The sequence below is a fragment of the Triturus cristatus genome, chromosome 5_1 (genome assembly GCF_964204655.1).
Source record: "Triturus cristatus chromosome 5_1, aTriCri1.1, whole genome shotgun sequence".
Lineage (NCBI taxonomy): Eukaryota > Metazoa > Chordata > Amphibia > Caudata > Salamandridae > Triturus > Triturus cristatus.
Genome location: NC_140587.1, coordinates 594,471,599 through 594,484,441, shown reverse-complemented (window position 1 = coordinate 594,484,441; position 12,843 = coordinate 594,471,599). Strand labels below are relative to the sequence as shown.

The 12,843-nt window shown below is 42.0% G+C and overlaps 1 protein-coding gene across 2 annotated transcripts in view; it reads right to left on the bottom strand.

Annotated features, from left to right (window-relative positions):
* The window catches only part of CYP7B1 (cytochrome P450 family 7 subfamily B member 1), a 666,301-nt gene that overhangs the window by 276,016 nt on the left and 377,442 nt on the right, over positions 1 to 12,843 (bottom strand). The gene's annotated exons all lie outside the window — the stretch shown is intronic.

Here is a 12,843-nt window from a genome sequence, read left to right as displayed (position 1 = left end):
TTATCCATGGTTTTGAAGATTAAATCGTATCCCATCACTGGACTCAAGCCCTGCGGAGTTGTGATTAATAAACAAGATAGACGGCAGGATCTTATTGCCGAATGTGATGTTTTCACATTTTATTGGGGATTATAGACAGAATATAAATGATCAAGAGAAACTTGTATTTTCTTAAAATTCATCAGATATGAGGTCATTAAATGAGCCATAACAATAGCGTGGGCAATTACTCTCTGCTTGTTTGCATGTCTCAATCTCAGCGCCTCTGTTCTTGGCAGCCAGGCAATTTGCATGTCAACTTAAGCTGCAGGTTATGATAAGGCAATTACAATAGACTCGGATAATTGGGATGCAGGAAACAAGAAATTGACGCCTTTTATTTATGTTAACCTTAAATATCTGTTTCATGTCATAGCACTTTGCAATACATGATCCAACACGAATATCTGTGCATGCATCAAAACATATGCATTGTACATAAATATTTATGTTGAACTTGCTCACAGGTGATTATATATTTAAGAAAAGAACAAAGCATTCAAGGGAAATTCAATATGCATTTTGCCACAAATTGCATTAATTTAAATACGTACCCTTGCCATACATTTTGACAGAAAAAAGTATTCCTTTGAGAGTGGCAATTTTTTACGGAACTGGAGAGGGCTTTCATGGTTCAGTAGAAGATGTCATTATAGAGATTTTAAAACACCTTCAGATCAATTTTATGGCACTTCAGGGACAGTTACAGAATACAGCGAGGACATGTGTTCACTTTGGGCCCAAAACAATTCTTAATATCTTATTTTTAAATGGCGTTTGAAGGATTTGGATCAGGCTCCGTGGCTCATGGTTGGGGATAGGATAAGGAGTAATCGCATGTACTGTGTGAGAGTGAAAATGAAATTACACCACTGAATGCTCAGGAATGCAGCATCCCCTTGGTGTCCTGGAGCAACACTACAAGATCTCCACAATCTCAGAACCCCACTCCCGCAGACTCACAACTGGAAAAAGTTAGGTGTCTTTGATCCAATTACATGAATCAGTTTCACACCACTCGCCACCAAGAATGGTATTGTTTCAATGAAACAACTTTGCGTGCTAGTTTATGCTAAGCATGCTATGGAATTGGAAACAAAAGTACAGGACAGGCAAAAGGTCTGTGTATAGACTAGGTACTGGCTTAGCATGACCACAGAGTGGAACAGCATGACCACTGTCTGTGGACAGTGTCCGCAGTACAGGATCGAAGACCCATCTGTGCGCATAGGAAAGGGACACATGCTGTTACTGCCAGGCCTCAAACAAGAGCGCCCTTCCTCGCTGGCCCTTATAATAGAGACAGCGCAGGACTAAATGAGTCTCAGAAAGGTCAAGGAAGAGATTCAAGAGAAGGTGTGGGAGGGAGCTACAGGGGGAAATAGGATGGAGAATGGGCAGTGGCGTAGTGAGTGTTATGGGTACAAGTGCATGAAAGGAAAAGGCCTCATTAGAACACAGCAATGAGCAGTGTTCAGTGGACCCTCAGGGCTCTGAGCCCCGGTGGCACTGCACCAGCTGTACAAATGGAAGCTACACCTCTGGAACTGGGAGTCTTAGGTACGAGATGAGAGCAGGGCTGTCAGCCATAAACTGAGCCTTGTGATGTAAATTGAGAGCTGTAAGGGATAAGGAAAGGAGGGAATGGAGACTACAGCAGCAATGGTGATAATAAAGCTGCAGTAAAGAACTGACAAAGGATCTGTTAGAAAAGAGGTAAGAAACTAAGGGAAGCTTCAGAAGGGGAAGTGGGAGATGATGAGAGGGCTGAAGGAGTTGAGGAAAGTGGTAAATGAGGTGCAGGCGGAGACGTGAAGTGGGCAAAGAGCTGCAGGTTGGGAGGTGAGAGTGAGAAGCAAGAAAGAAGAAAAGTTACCGTGGGACCATCGAGAGGGAGACGGTACATCTGCAAGAGGATACGTTCCAGGAAAGAAAAAAAACTAAAACGACAGATATTGTTAGCATCTTAGGGGTCAATATAGATGGACCAGTCCACTTAGATTGCAATATAATGAAACAAATATGGGCACTCTACTGGAGTAATACTACCTTGGATTTTAAACCATACTGCAAAGATTCAGCATGGTATCTGCTGATTTAAATATAAGTATGTGTGCAACATATTTAGGTGCTATTACTGCACAAAAATAAACTGGTAAAATATCCATATTTCCGAGGGATCTGAGAAAATGGAAAATGTTTCATGGTTCCCTGCGAAATAAAGGTTTCATCACCAGAATGACAGTCCCTAAACCATTTTACAAAACTCTACCATCCTTAGAGGTACTACGATTATGCAGCAAAGTTATAGAAATTATGTGATATGGTTATCTAAATTATACAGTAAAAAATTAAATTATGCAACACATTCAATGGCAGTATCATTTTCAGACATTTGAGTTAGAATTAACATTTTTTATGATATCTGCAAATTCTGCAGTAAATGATGTAGCAAATGCTGTAAATGTTGAGGTGAGGCTGAAAAGCAATAGGAAAGGTGTAATGAGGTTTGCACACTTTGGAAACAAACATGTACTCCTGGGAGTATTACAATTTCAGAACGGCCAGGCGACATCTTAAACCCTTGGGAACAGGTGATTTCGGCCAGGCTGGTGATTTTAACAAAAAGCCTGAGAGAAGAACAGGAGAGGGCCCGAGGTCCCAATTCAACAGAAGGTACGGTAAGGTAGGACATGGTCCTAGGAACAGGGGCCAGTGTTCAAGAACCATTTGTGGGCAAGGGAGGTCCTCAAGAGAAACAGTGACTAGTCCTGATGAAGACTTATATATTCTTTTGGGTCGAAATGCTGTTGACTTCCACTTTTTGAACCAAATTTCAATATGTTCATAGTAGTATCATAATCTCTAAACATTTAATAGGAAACTAGTACTTTACTTTTTTTTGCACTTTATGTTTGTGTTTCTTGTTTCACACACTAATCTTTATAAATGTTTTGTGTGCTCCCTGTTTTTGAGCATGAATACAGGCAGGAATTTGAGAAATCATTTGGTCAAAGCTGTTCGTCAGTCACCTATGCCCACAGACACAAGAGGTCTTTTGGGGTTACCAAGAGTTACAGGACACTTTAAGTGCAATAACTGTGTGGTATGTGTCCATACTAGAGACTCGAAAGTAGTGACTATACATCAAAAAATACACAAACAGTTAGTTTTTTCTAATTGTAACACGAAAAATGTTGTGTATTGTGTGACATGCCCGTGTGGAAGTTCCTACATTGGACAAACCACACAAGCTGTGAAAATGCGGATTATTCAGCACAAATCCCGCATTCGTTGCAAGACCATGGGGGCCCCCATGGTCCAACATTACATGGAAAATGGACATGGAGAAAATGATCTGGAGTGGACTATCCTGGGAGTAGTGAAGGCACCTACTAAAATAGCCTTACAGAAAAAATTAAATACCCTAGAAGCTCGTTTGATAGAAAGATATCAGACCTCTAGTAGGGGCCTAAATGACCGTGATGAGGTCTGGTCTTTGATTGGGAATTAACCCGCCTTGCGATTCTAGGCTATGTCATTCTCAAGTGATTCCAGGTAGGGCGTACTATTAATGTTTCTACGGTGCGCTAGACTACGAGTTGGTTTGACTTCTGATGTTCATAAATATTGTCTGTGTATATGTATGTATATAATGCACACTATGTAAACCCCCGGTGACGCAACCGTAGGGTTCTCTCTCGCAATTATGGCTATGTTCATGATAAGTGTATTGTATAATTGTATAGTTGTATATATGTATATAATGTACATAATTGTGTGTGTAGATGGGAGCTGTGTGCTCTCTCCTTTCCCTACGGTGTGGTGGCCTTGCTATACATGCGGTGCTTTGCTTTGGTTTTGTTCCCCTCCCCCCCTTCTCCTTTTCCTTTTCACGTTTGGGGTATATTCGGATATGGGCTCAGAGTGCATTGAGATATCGTCGTTATTTATTTATTTATACTGGGAGTAGGTCATCCAGGATTGTTCGGTATTTCACTGCACATATTAGATTGTGGACGATAATACTGAGGCATAACGTAAGCGCTCAGGTGCCACTTTCGAGTCCTCTTTCTATGTAACTGGCGTTAGGAGGAGGGACTCGTCAGAGCGAGAGTTTCAGGTGCCACTTTCGAGTCCTCTTTCTATGTAACTGGTGGTAGGAGGAGGGACTCGTTAGAGCAAGAGTTGTAGTTCCGGGTAGGACTCGTAACGCCCGGTCGTTACACCTCATTGAGTGTGTGTGGCTGACGTCGGAGCAAGGACTGCATGTGGAGATCGACCCGACCTCGATCCAGTAAGTGGACCATGTGTTATGATAACGTTGCCATAGACGGATACAGAGGTCTCTATGGGCTTTAAAGATAGCTTTTCTTAAATTATTTTTAGAAACTTTGTGGAGAACCGGTGGTCGAATCTATTGAATAGCACCTGTGCATAAGCGCGCGCAACGCCTCGAAGGTAAGAGCGTTTGCTGGATGCTGCTGGAAATTATACTCTGTGAGAATGATTTTCCTGTTGACGGTCGTATATCCACTGCGCAAATGTGACATTTTGTTTTGTTATTCAGTTCCTCCTGGCTGGCAGAAATTTGTCGTGCATTGTTTGAGCAGTCACGCAAGAAAAAAAAAAAAAAAAAAAAAAAAAAAAAAAAAAAAAAAAATTAGAAAGATACATGTAAGTGGAATAGCAGTAGATTCTGCGTAAGGGGCGGTTTGTTGTTTTTATTCTCAGTTTTGATGCACTTGGGATATAATTGGGGGTTCCTTGTAGATGTTGGCTTCTTTGATAACTAATGAGGGTTGTTTACACCAACATTGAGTCATTTGGTAGGACGTGCACTTCGGTGATGGGAAGCCTGGTTGTGGGCTATGTCCATATATGATTTGGTGCTTGTACCCCTTCAGGCTATTTGTATTTAGTAGTCACTTTTTGGTTGTAGGGATATAAGGTTGATTTGGTTCACCGTGGAGTCCCTTGAGGGTTCAAGGTGTTGCATGCACTGCTTGGTCACCACTCCATGCTATAGGGATACTTGGATGAGAGTAATGTTGCTTCCTTTTCTTATTATTTTAGTTATTGTTCAACCTTTGTCCTGAAGAGGCCACAAATTTATTCTGGCTGAAACGTGGTCACGTCGACAGACATTGGATGGAGGAGTCACCAGAGTCTTAGTGTTTCATTGATTGTTATTGAAACACTTGTAATATTTTGGGCCACTTTTGCCCTCTTTGTCCTGTGTTTCCCCCTGTGTTCGACTACCTCCCAGTGGTCCGCCTGCAATTTAGAAGGGGACACTGATGTAAAAAATCTGTATGTAGGTTAATTGTTATGTGTAGTAGATTTTGTGTGTTTTGTACAGAATTGATGTTGTGTGATTTATGTCATTGTGTCTTTCTTTGAATAAGCGCCTGTTGTTGTGATATTTTGAAAATGATGTCAGATGCACTCAAAACGAATATTTGATACTCATGAAGGGGTAATTAAATGTGCTCTCTTCTTTAATGTTTGATGTATTATTTCCTTGATACCTTTCTTTCTCCTTGTTATATATATTGTCCCTTATACCCAGGTATCATAGGGTGATTTGGGTATAGCCCTGTTGTTTATGACCAATACTTTTTATGCTCAATCACGTGTCACTGGGCTGCTCATTTTGCATATATAAAACGTATTTATTTAAGTTATGCACCTTGCAATGTATATTTATCGTATTTAATGACGGTTCATAACGACCTATGCAAAGTATGTGATTGCATTTATGACATTGTTTGTCCTTATAAGTAGCAAGGCCCTCATTTATGAGGTTTTGCCATAAGGCAGTGCCACAGGCCTTCCTGCAGGCGCAGCCCTACGGTAAAAGAAAAGGGCAGGAATGCACCATATCTATCAGATACAGCGCATTCCTGTCCTTTTACCCTGTGCCGGCGCACAATGGGCTGCCATGCGCCAATGCAGGCACCTTTAGACCATGGTGCAAGGGTGCCTGCATTGCAGGGAGGATTATTTTTGTGCAGGAACGGAAACCTTCCAGCACATAAACTATCACAAGATGCTTTTTCCTCTTTCTATGTGTGCTGCAGAATACAGCCCACAAAAAAAGGAAAAACAAAGAGAAATACAAATATTTCTCCTCGTTGTCCCTCCCTTACGCCTCCCCTGGGCAGGTGTAAGTTTTTGGCGCAGCCTCAGATTTACGATTTCTCGTAAAACTGGGGCTTATTCAAAAAGCTATGGATGTTGCAGGGAACGCCCCCAGCAACACCCATTGCATGCCCCTTTAGCACAGAAAACTGTGTTAAAGGGAAAAATATTTACGAGGTAGCATTAAGCCACAAAAGTGGCTTAGTGATGTCTGCTAAATATGGAGCAGGCTCCTGCGCCACGGCAGCGTCACAAAAAGTGACGTTCCGGTGGTGCAATGGGCCTCATAAATAAGGCCCCAAGATGTTAGCAGGTCCGGGAACCACTGTTACTTCATATTCAGATGACCCCAGGTTCTTGGCTGAACATTTGGATACTCCCTTGTATTTCATTACACCGCAGGGACTGTGGCTGCACAATCTGCAACACCATCTCTGGAGGACTTGTGAGGCATGTCCCACCCGCACTCACCTTACGGCTTCTTCAAAAGATCTCTGCCAAAGAGCCCTGTTTACGGGAGCCTGTCGGGCATTGCAGCGCCGGCCCGATGAGGAGCTTGGCCCAATGATGAAGCATGACATCCTTCGGGGTGTGTGAGGGCATCACGAAGAAGAGACCTCCCCTCCCCCTCTAGGAACTGCACACCCTTCTGTTATACAGTGCTACACTGGAGCTAGTGTGCAGGACCTGTTTAAATACAGCTCCTGGTGCCCACCTCTCTTTACATATCCACAGTCCATTATGGCCACCAAACATCCTCTCAAACCTAAAATAATGCATCAAACCCTAATCTCTGCTCTCCGCGCATCCTCTGAACTCTAGTTCTTGACACTGGTCTCGATTGTGTTCCTCAAACTGGTCTTTTAAATGCGGACTCTGACTGCAGGCTGAAGATGGCGTTTCCCACTCAAATCCTATGGCACAGACAATGGCTGCAGGGTATAGTCTTCATTCACTAAATCCTTTCTGCAAATACAACTTGTACTGGCAGGCAGTTGTGTATGTTTGAGAGGCCCTTGTGAATAATTCAAACTAGGACTTTTAACATCTTTACATCTACAGCTGAGGATGGATTATTCTGAATAAAACACAAATAAATGCTTGTGAAGTGTATCACGCTGGACATGCAATAGCCTAGGGTGCTGAACATATGTTCATTCAAATGGTAGAGCACAGATGTTAGTGTGGTCAATGTACTCTGTTAAAATGAGCAGTGAAAAGCATGGTTAACCATGGTGTTCCATAGCTAGCCATTTGTAAACCATAGATAGCGTGCTTAGTGCATGAACATAAGCCAGGTTAGGTACCGTTTACAGTAGAAGGCACAAACATTTTGTCTCATGGAAATAAAAGGAGTATTAGCTTTTGCATTGAAACTAACTGGGGAATATGGGCCAGATGTATCATCTTTGCATTTTGCGAGTCCATAATAGCGAATTTTACTGATTCGCTATTATGGACTCGAAAAATCCAATGTGTGTAGGTTTCACAAAATAAATTGTGATTCCTACCCATTCCTTATTTGCGACTCGCAAATTGCGAGTCACAAATAAAGGAATGGCTTCCCATTCATTCCTAGAGACCCATAGGAATGAATGGAAATTGAATGCGCAATTTGAGAGAACCTAATAGGTACTCTCAAATTGCGCATGCAATTTAAAGGGTGCAAGAATGCCAAATGGACACCCTGTTGCACCCCTGAAATATGCATGTGTGCACATGTGGTGCACATACATGCCCTACGGGCACGTATGTACGCCACATGGCACCTAGAAAATGCAAAAAAAATCATTTTTCTTTGAATTCACATATTACCACCAACTTCAAGTTGGTGGTAATTTTCAATTCCTTAATGCCAGGTCACAATTTTTTTCTGCTTCCTGCATTTCATTTAAGGAATTGCGATTCCTTAAATGCATTCGCAAAATAGGGAATCACAATTTTAGCGATTCCCTATTTTGCGAATGCCTTTTGAGATGATACATCCCAAAAGGCTTTTTCCCGTTCGCAAATGGGCCGATTCTGCGAATCGGCCTGTTTGCGAACAGGAAAAACGTTTGATACATCTGGCCCTATGTTCTTTATTCAGAGTTTCGGTTAATGCAAAGCTCAGTTTTTCTCATGTGTGTAGCAGGGCAGAGCTTCCAGTGGGACCTGGCTAACCCTCTTCTAATTTTAATATTTTTGATCTAAATACTCCCGCCATTAGCCATATCACCATCATTGGGTGGCGACTCCTGTCATCAGTAAGGTGAGCACCCATGCATAACACCTTAATGTATTTATGAAGAATAGACCATACCTTCGAAAGCAACACAATCTACAACTATATACGCTTTTCTTAAAAGCAGCTATTTGACAATACATGAAATGTTGGTTAGGAGCACTTACAACAACTGTAAATTCCACGCTTCTAACGTGGGGAGCATTTATACTTGGATCAAACATGTTGGTAATCTCTTATTAAATGATTCCAACACAGTTTATTTCAAACAGAAAGATCAATTTGTATTTTTCATTCTGGTTTCCGCCCTACTTTTTTTCATCTGCAAGACATCATTTCTTCTCTTATGCAGCTGTTTCTTCGGCGGAATCTGATTTAAATCCGGTTACAGAACAAGTCTATTTTAGAAAGGATTAAAATAAATATTCAGAAATAACTCCGATGCTGCATCCCATCTGTGAAGGTGACTTATTCTACATTCAGAACAACTCATTTTGATTAATCACAAGATATTTACAAGCTCATATCTAATCGCTCATCAAGGGAATCGCATGCTTTACTACAACTAAACAAGGCACGGAAATTCAGGCTACGGAATTGTTTTTTTTTTTGTTTCCCCGGTATCTGATGTAGAGCGGACCTAGCTCAAAGGAACAGTGGATGCTTTACAGAAAATATTTTAGTGTTACAGGGCATCTGAAAACATTTTTCTTGAAGCAGAAACAGCGCCAACGCGAGGCTCTGGATATAAGCCTCTATGCTGCATAGGGCTGAGGGCCCAGATGAGATCAGAGCACAGAAGGCAGCGTCCGAAGGAGGCGTTAATTTGTAATTAGGACAGTTCTAGACAGCACAATGTGCGGAATCTTCTTAACAGTTCTTCACTTGTATTTGCAAGGTACCCAAACTTAAGTAGTTGCATACATTTCGCTAACTCACTTCCGACCTGCCCTTTAAGTTTCTTTCTTTAAAGAACCGCAAACAAATGTGGGGCACTATTTAATTAGCATAATGGCTCTTTATTTTTTTTCAATAAAATGTGAATTAATATGAAGATATCCTGAGAAAGAAATCCCAGAAGTACACACATAGTTTCGTGCTTCAGATGCTCCCGTGGGGAAAACACGTGGGAGTGTGTGCTGCCCGTGACTGAACATTTCTGCATTTCATTAGCTGCATCTAATGATGTATTGGGTACATTTGTCAGTATTGGTTCCTTCTTCCTTAAACTAACCTGCAGATTAGTACAGCAGGTCTTCATACTGGGATATGAACCTAGTAATGCACTGTACAGTGAGACCCCAAGAGCCCAGACACAGAGGGGCACAAAAATAGCTATTATAAAGAAAACAATGGTGAAAGTGACATTTGTGCAAGTGGAAAGTAAGGCAAGGATCACTAATCGGAGATTACAGTGGAAGAGTCTGACCTGGAAGAAAGGGAGCCCACACCAGGCCTTCATGTTGTCTTCTCAGGCCTCCATAATGAACCAAAACACTTTCACATTAGCTCCCCCCACATCCGCTACCAAGCGGCAACAGAGGATCAGCTAGTAGGCCTACTGCTGTCGATAGGTAACAAACATTGTGACAAACATTTAGATGGGCTTCCTGTCATCCTCTAATTGAACACATCTCATGTCCCTTCCCTCCCCTTCAAGCCTCCCCCCTCCTCTCTGTCATTCGGTCACAAGCTGTAGGCTTCACGGCGTTTCCGCGGGGTAGAGCGGACACAGCTCAGAAATCCAGGGCAAAATTAACTTAATGCTCGGAGTCTCTGGCCTCACATCAGGGAGACATCTTCCTATTACAAGGACCTGCGAGTTGTAGTTTGCATCAGATATGTTTAGCTCAGCGGCAACAAGCGTAACACCCTTAAACTCCATGTCAGGGCTACGCGCGTTTCTGAGCGAAATATAGTGCTTGGTCCACTTAGAGCCCCAGTGGACTGACAACAGAGATGTGTCTTCATCTCTATTGAGCTTCTCGCGGAAGATGGAGGTCACCCCAGGGACTTATACCTAGCCGCACCGGCGCAGGGGACATAGTACAATAAATTGCATACTCTACCAAAATAAAATGCTTGGGTGCACAAACTTTGAGGCAGGTGATGCAGGTGAACTGGAATTTCTTGAACTGCTCTGAATTCTTCTAAATCCCCCAGAGTCAGTTCATGCACTTGTTATTAATAGGGGATCATATTTGGCTTGCAGGATTGCCAACAATTGCATACAAAATAAACCTTTCCTAATGCACATATTTCTTCTTCATACGGTTGAATTTGTCTCCAATGTCAATCGCTAATCCTAAAAACTTCATACCAATTTTTGTTTATATATACAAACAGATGCAAAAAAGCGTGTTTTCCACAATAAGGCATGTACACAGGTTTTTGAAAATAAAGATTGACAAATAGTACTTTTTTGTCCCATAATTTTCAGCTATCTAAAGAAGACATCGAATTTATAGGTTATCATTCATGGAATTCAAAGAAGAATTCTGCTTCTGCACCTAAAATATGAACACTGTTGCTAAATATTAAGTATCATATACGAATATCTTGACAGCTTATGACATAAAAAGGTCAATTTAGCAACGCATTATGATTTTTATTATTGAAACTTCCCATGCGAGTGATAAAACGCATTGCCTGGCAGTTAAAGTGAGTTAAAAATGATTACAATAAACAAATCCTCTATGTCCACATGGGAAGTATAATATGCCCCTAGGCCTAGGAGGAGTCGGACCATCCGGCATTCAGTGATGCCTGCATCCTCCCTGGGGTCCAGAGAGTCCTCCCAGACGTCCCTCTCTTGTGCGTTTTCGGCAGAAACTCGGCACTACCGCCTGCAAACACCGCTAACATTCTCCAGACCAGAACATAACTGGAATCTACTTATGCAGTGTTCCGCTCAGTGGAGTAGCACTGTAATCCCATGCCTCCCCATGCGAATGGGTACAGGTGGTGGACCATAAAGTCTGTCTACACTGGTCAATATGCTTTGGTATGCAAAGTTCTACTCAAAACTTAATGAGGGGATGTATCCCCCCCCCCCCCCGTGTGAAACTGTTATCAGAAAATCATCAATGTCATTTTGTTAACTCCCTGTCAAACCTGCCCTTTTGTGCTCTTTTCTCAACCACTAAACAGGGCTACTGGAATTATGTGGCATGGGAGGGCCAAAATATGCAGCAGAGTTGTGTAAATTATGTGGCAAGATAAGGCAAATTATGCTGCACCTGTTTGTGATAGTATTACTTCATTATTTGTTCAAATTTAAATGTGTTAACACTGTCTGGGCATTAGTCGCACCTCATTAGTACCGGTTTAACACCCAAATATAACAATAAGCTACAGAAAGGTGACCAGTCAACCTTTGCAAAAGGCCTTCCACTGTGCAGCAACATGTGTCACTGCATTCTAAGAAACTTTTGAAAAGTTTAAGCTAGAAACAAATCTTTTTTTTGCTAAAATCTGCAGATTATGCAGCAGATGATGGATTATGTGGCAAATGCAGCAAATCTATAATAATGCAAAAATCGGCCCTGCCTATAGATGAGTGAAAACACGAGAGTTGTTTCACTGGAATGAACTACAAAGAGAAAAAAAATTGCACATTTTTGCCTCAAATACATATTTTTGCGTCAAGTGTGCTGATGTTCCCTCTGCAACGTTTTGCCCTCACCAAGCACCATCAGACAGCACCTCTTTCTAGTGGTGGCCTTGTAAATGAATAAAAGAAAATTCTGTTTAAGTGGGCTCTGCTAAACTTTGCTCTCTGCACAGAGCAACCCTTTCTATCAAAGTTTTAACCCCTTCGACGCGCATGACGGAACGGTTCCGTCATGCACGTCGGTTGGGCTGTGCGCATGACGGAACCGTTCCGTCATGGCCCCGCCCGCGCACGGAACCTTCAGCGTGGCGCGGAAATCCGCGCCGCGCTGAAGGGGTTAAATACAGTCTCCTTTATTTGGTGTTTAAGGAAAGGATTATAGAAATATGTTTACAATTTTAATTGCTTCATTGTCATGTAAGGAAATGTTAAAGTGTCTCTAAAACCTCTCTTCTCATCCCCAAAAGTGTAGTAAGGTTACAGCACCTGGTGGACAGGGATTCCAGATCCTTGAAATTTAGCCTCAATAACTTGTGAGGTTTCAGTTCTGCCACCTCCTCCTGCCCCACGCTGCATAACAAACACTGTGGCAGATCCTGTCTTAGTGCTCGGTCTCTGAGTTAAAGTCAGACAATAGTGTCTCCCAAGTGAACCTTGACATTACACTGTCCTCTTTACTAGCCTGAAAGTATTCCATGGAGTTATTAAGTGAGACTTTTCTGAGTACAGCCCCTGCAAGACCTATGTAAATCCATGCAACGGTTGCAGAGATATTGCTCTTTGAAGTCACCTTTATGTACGTGCTTTTATACTCTTGCATTGC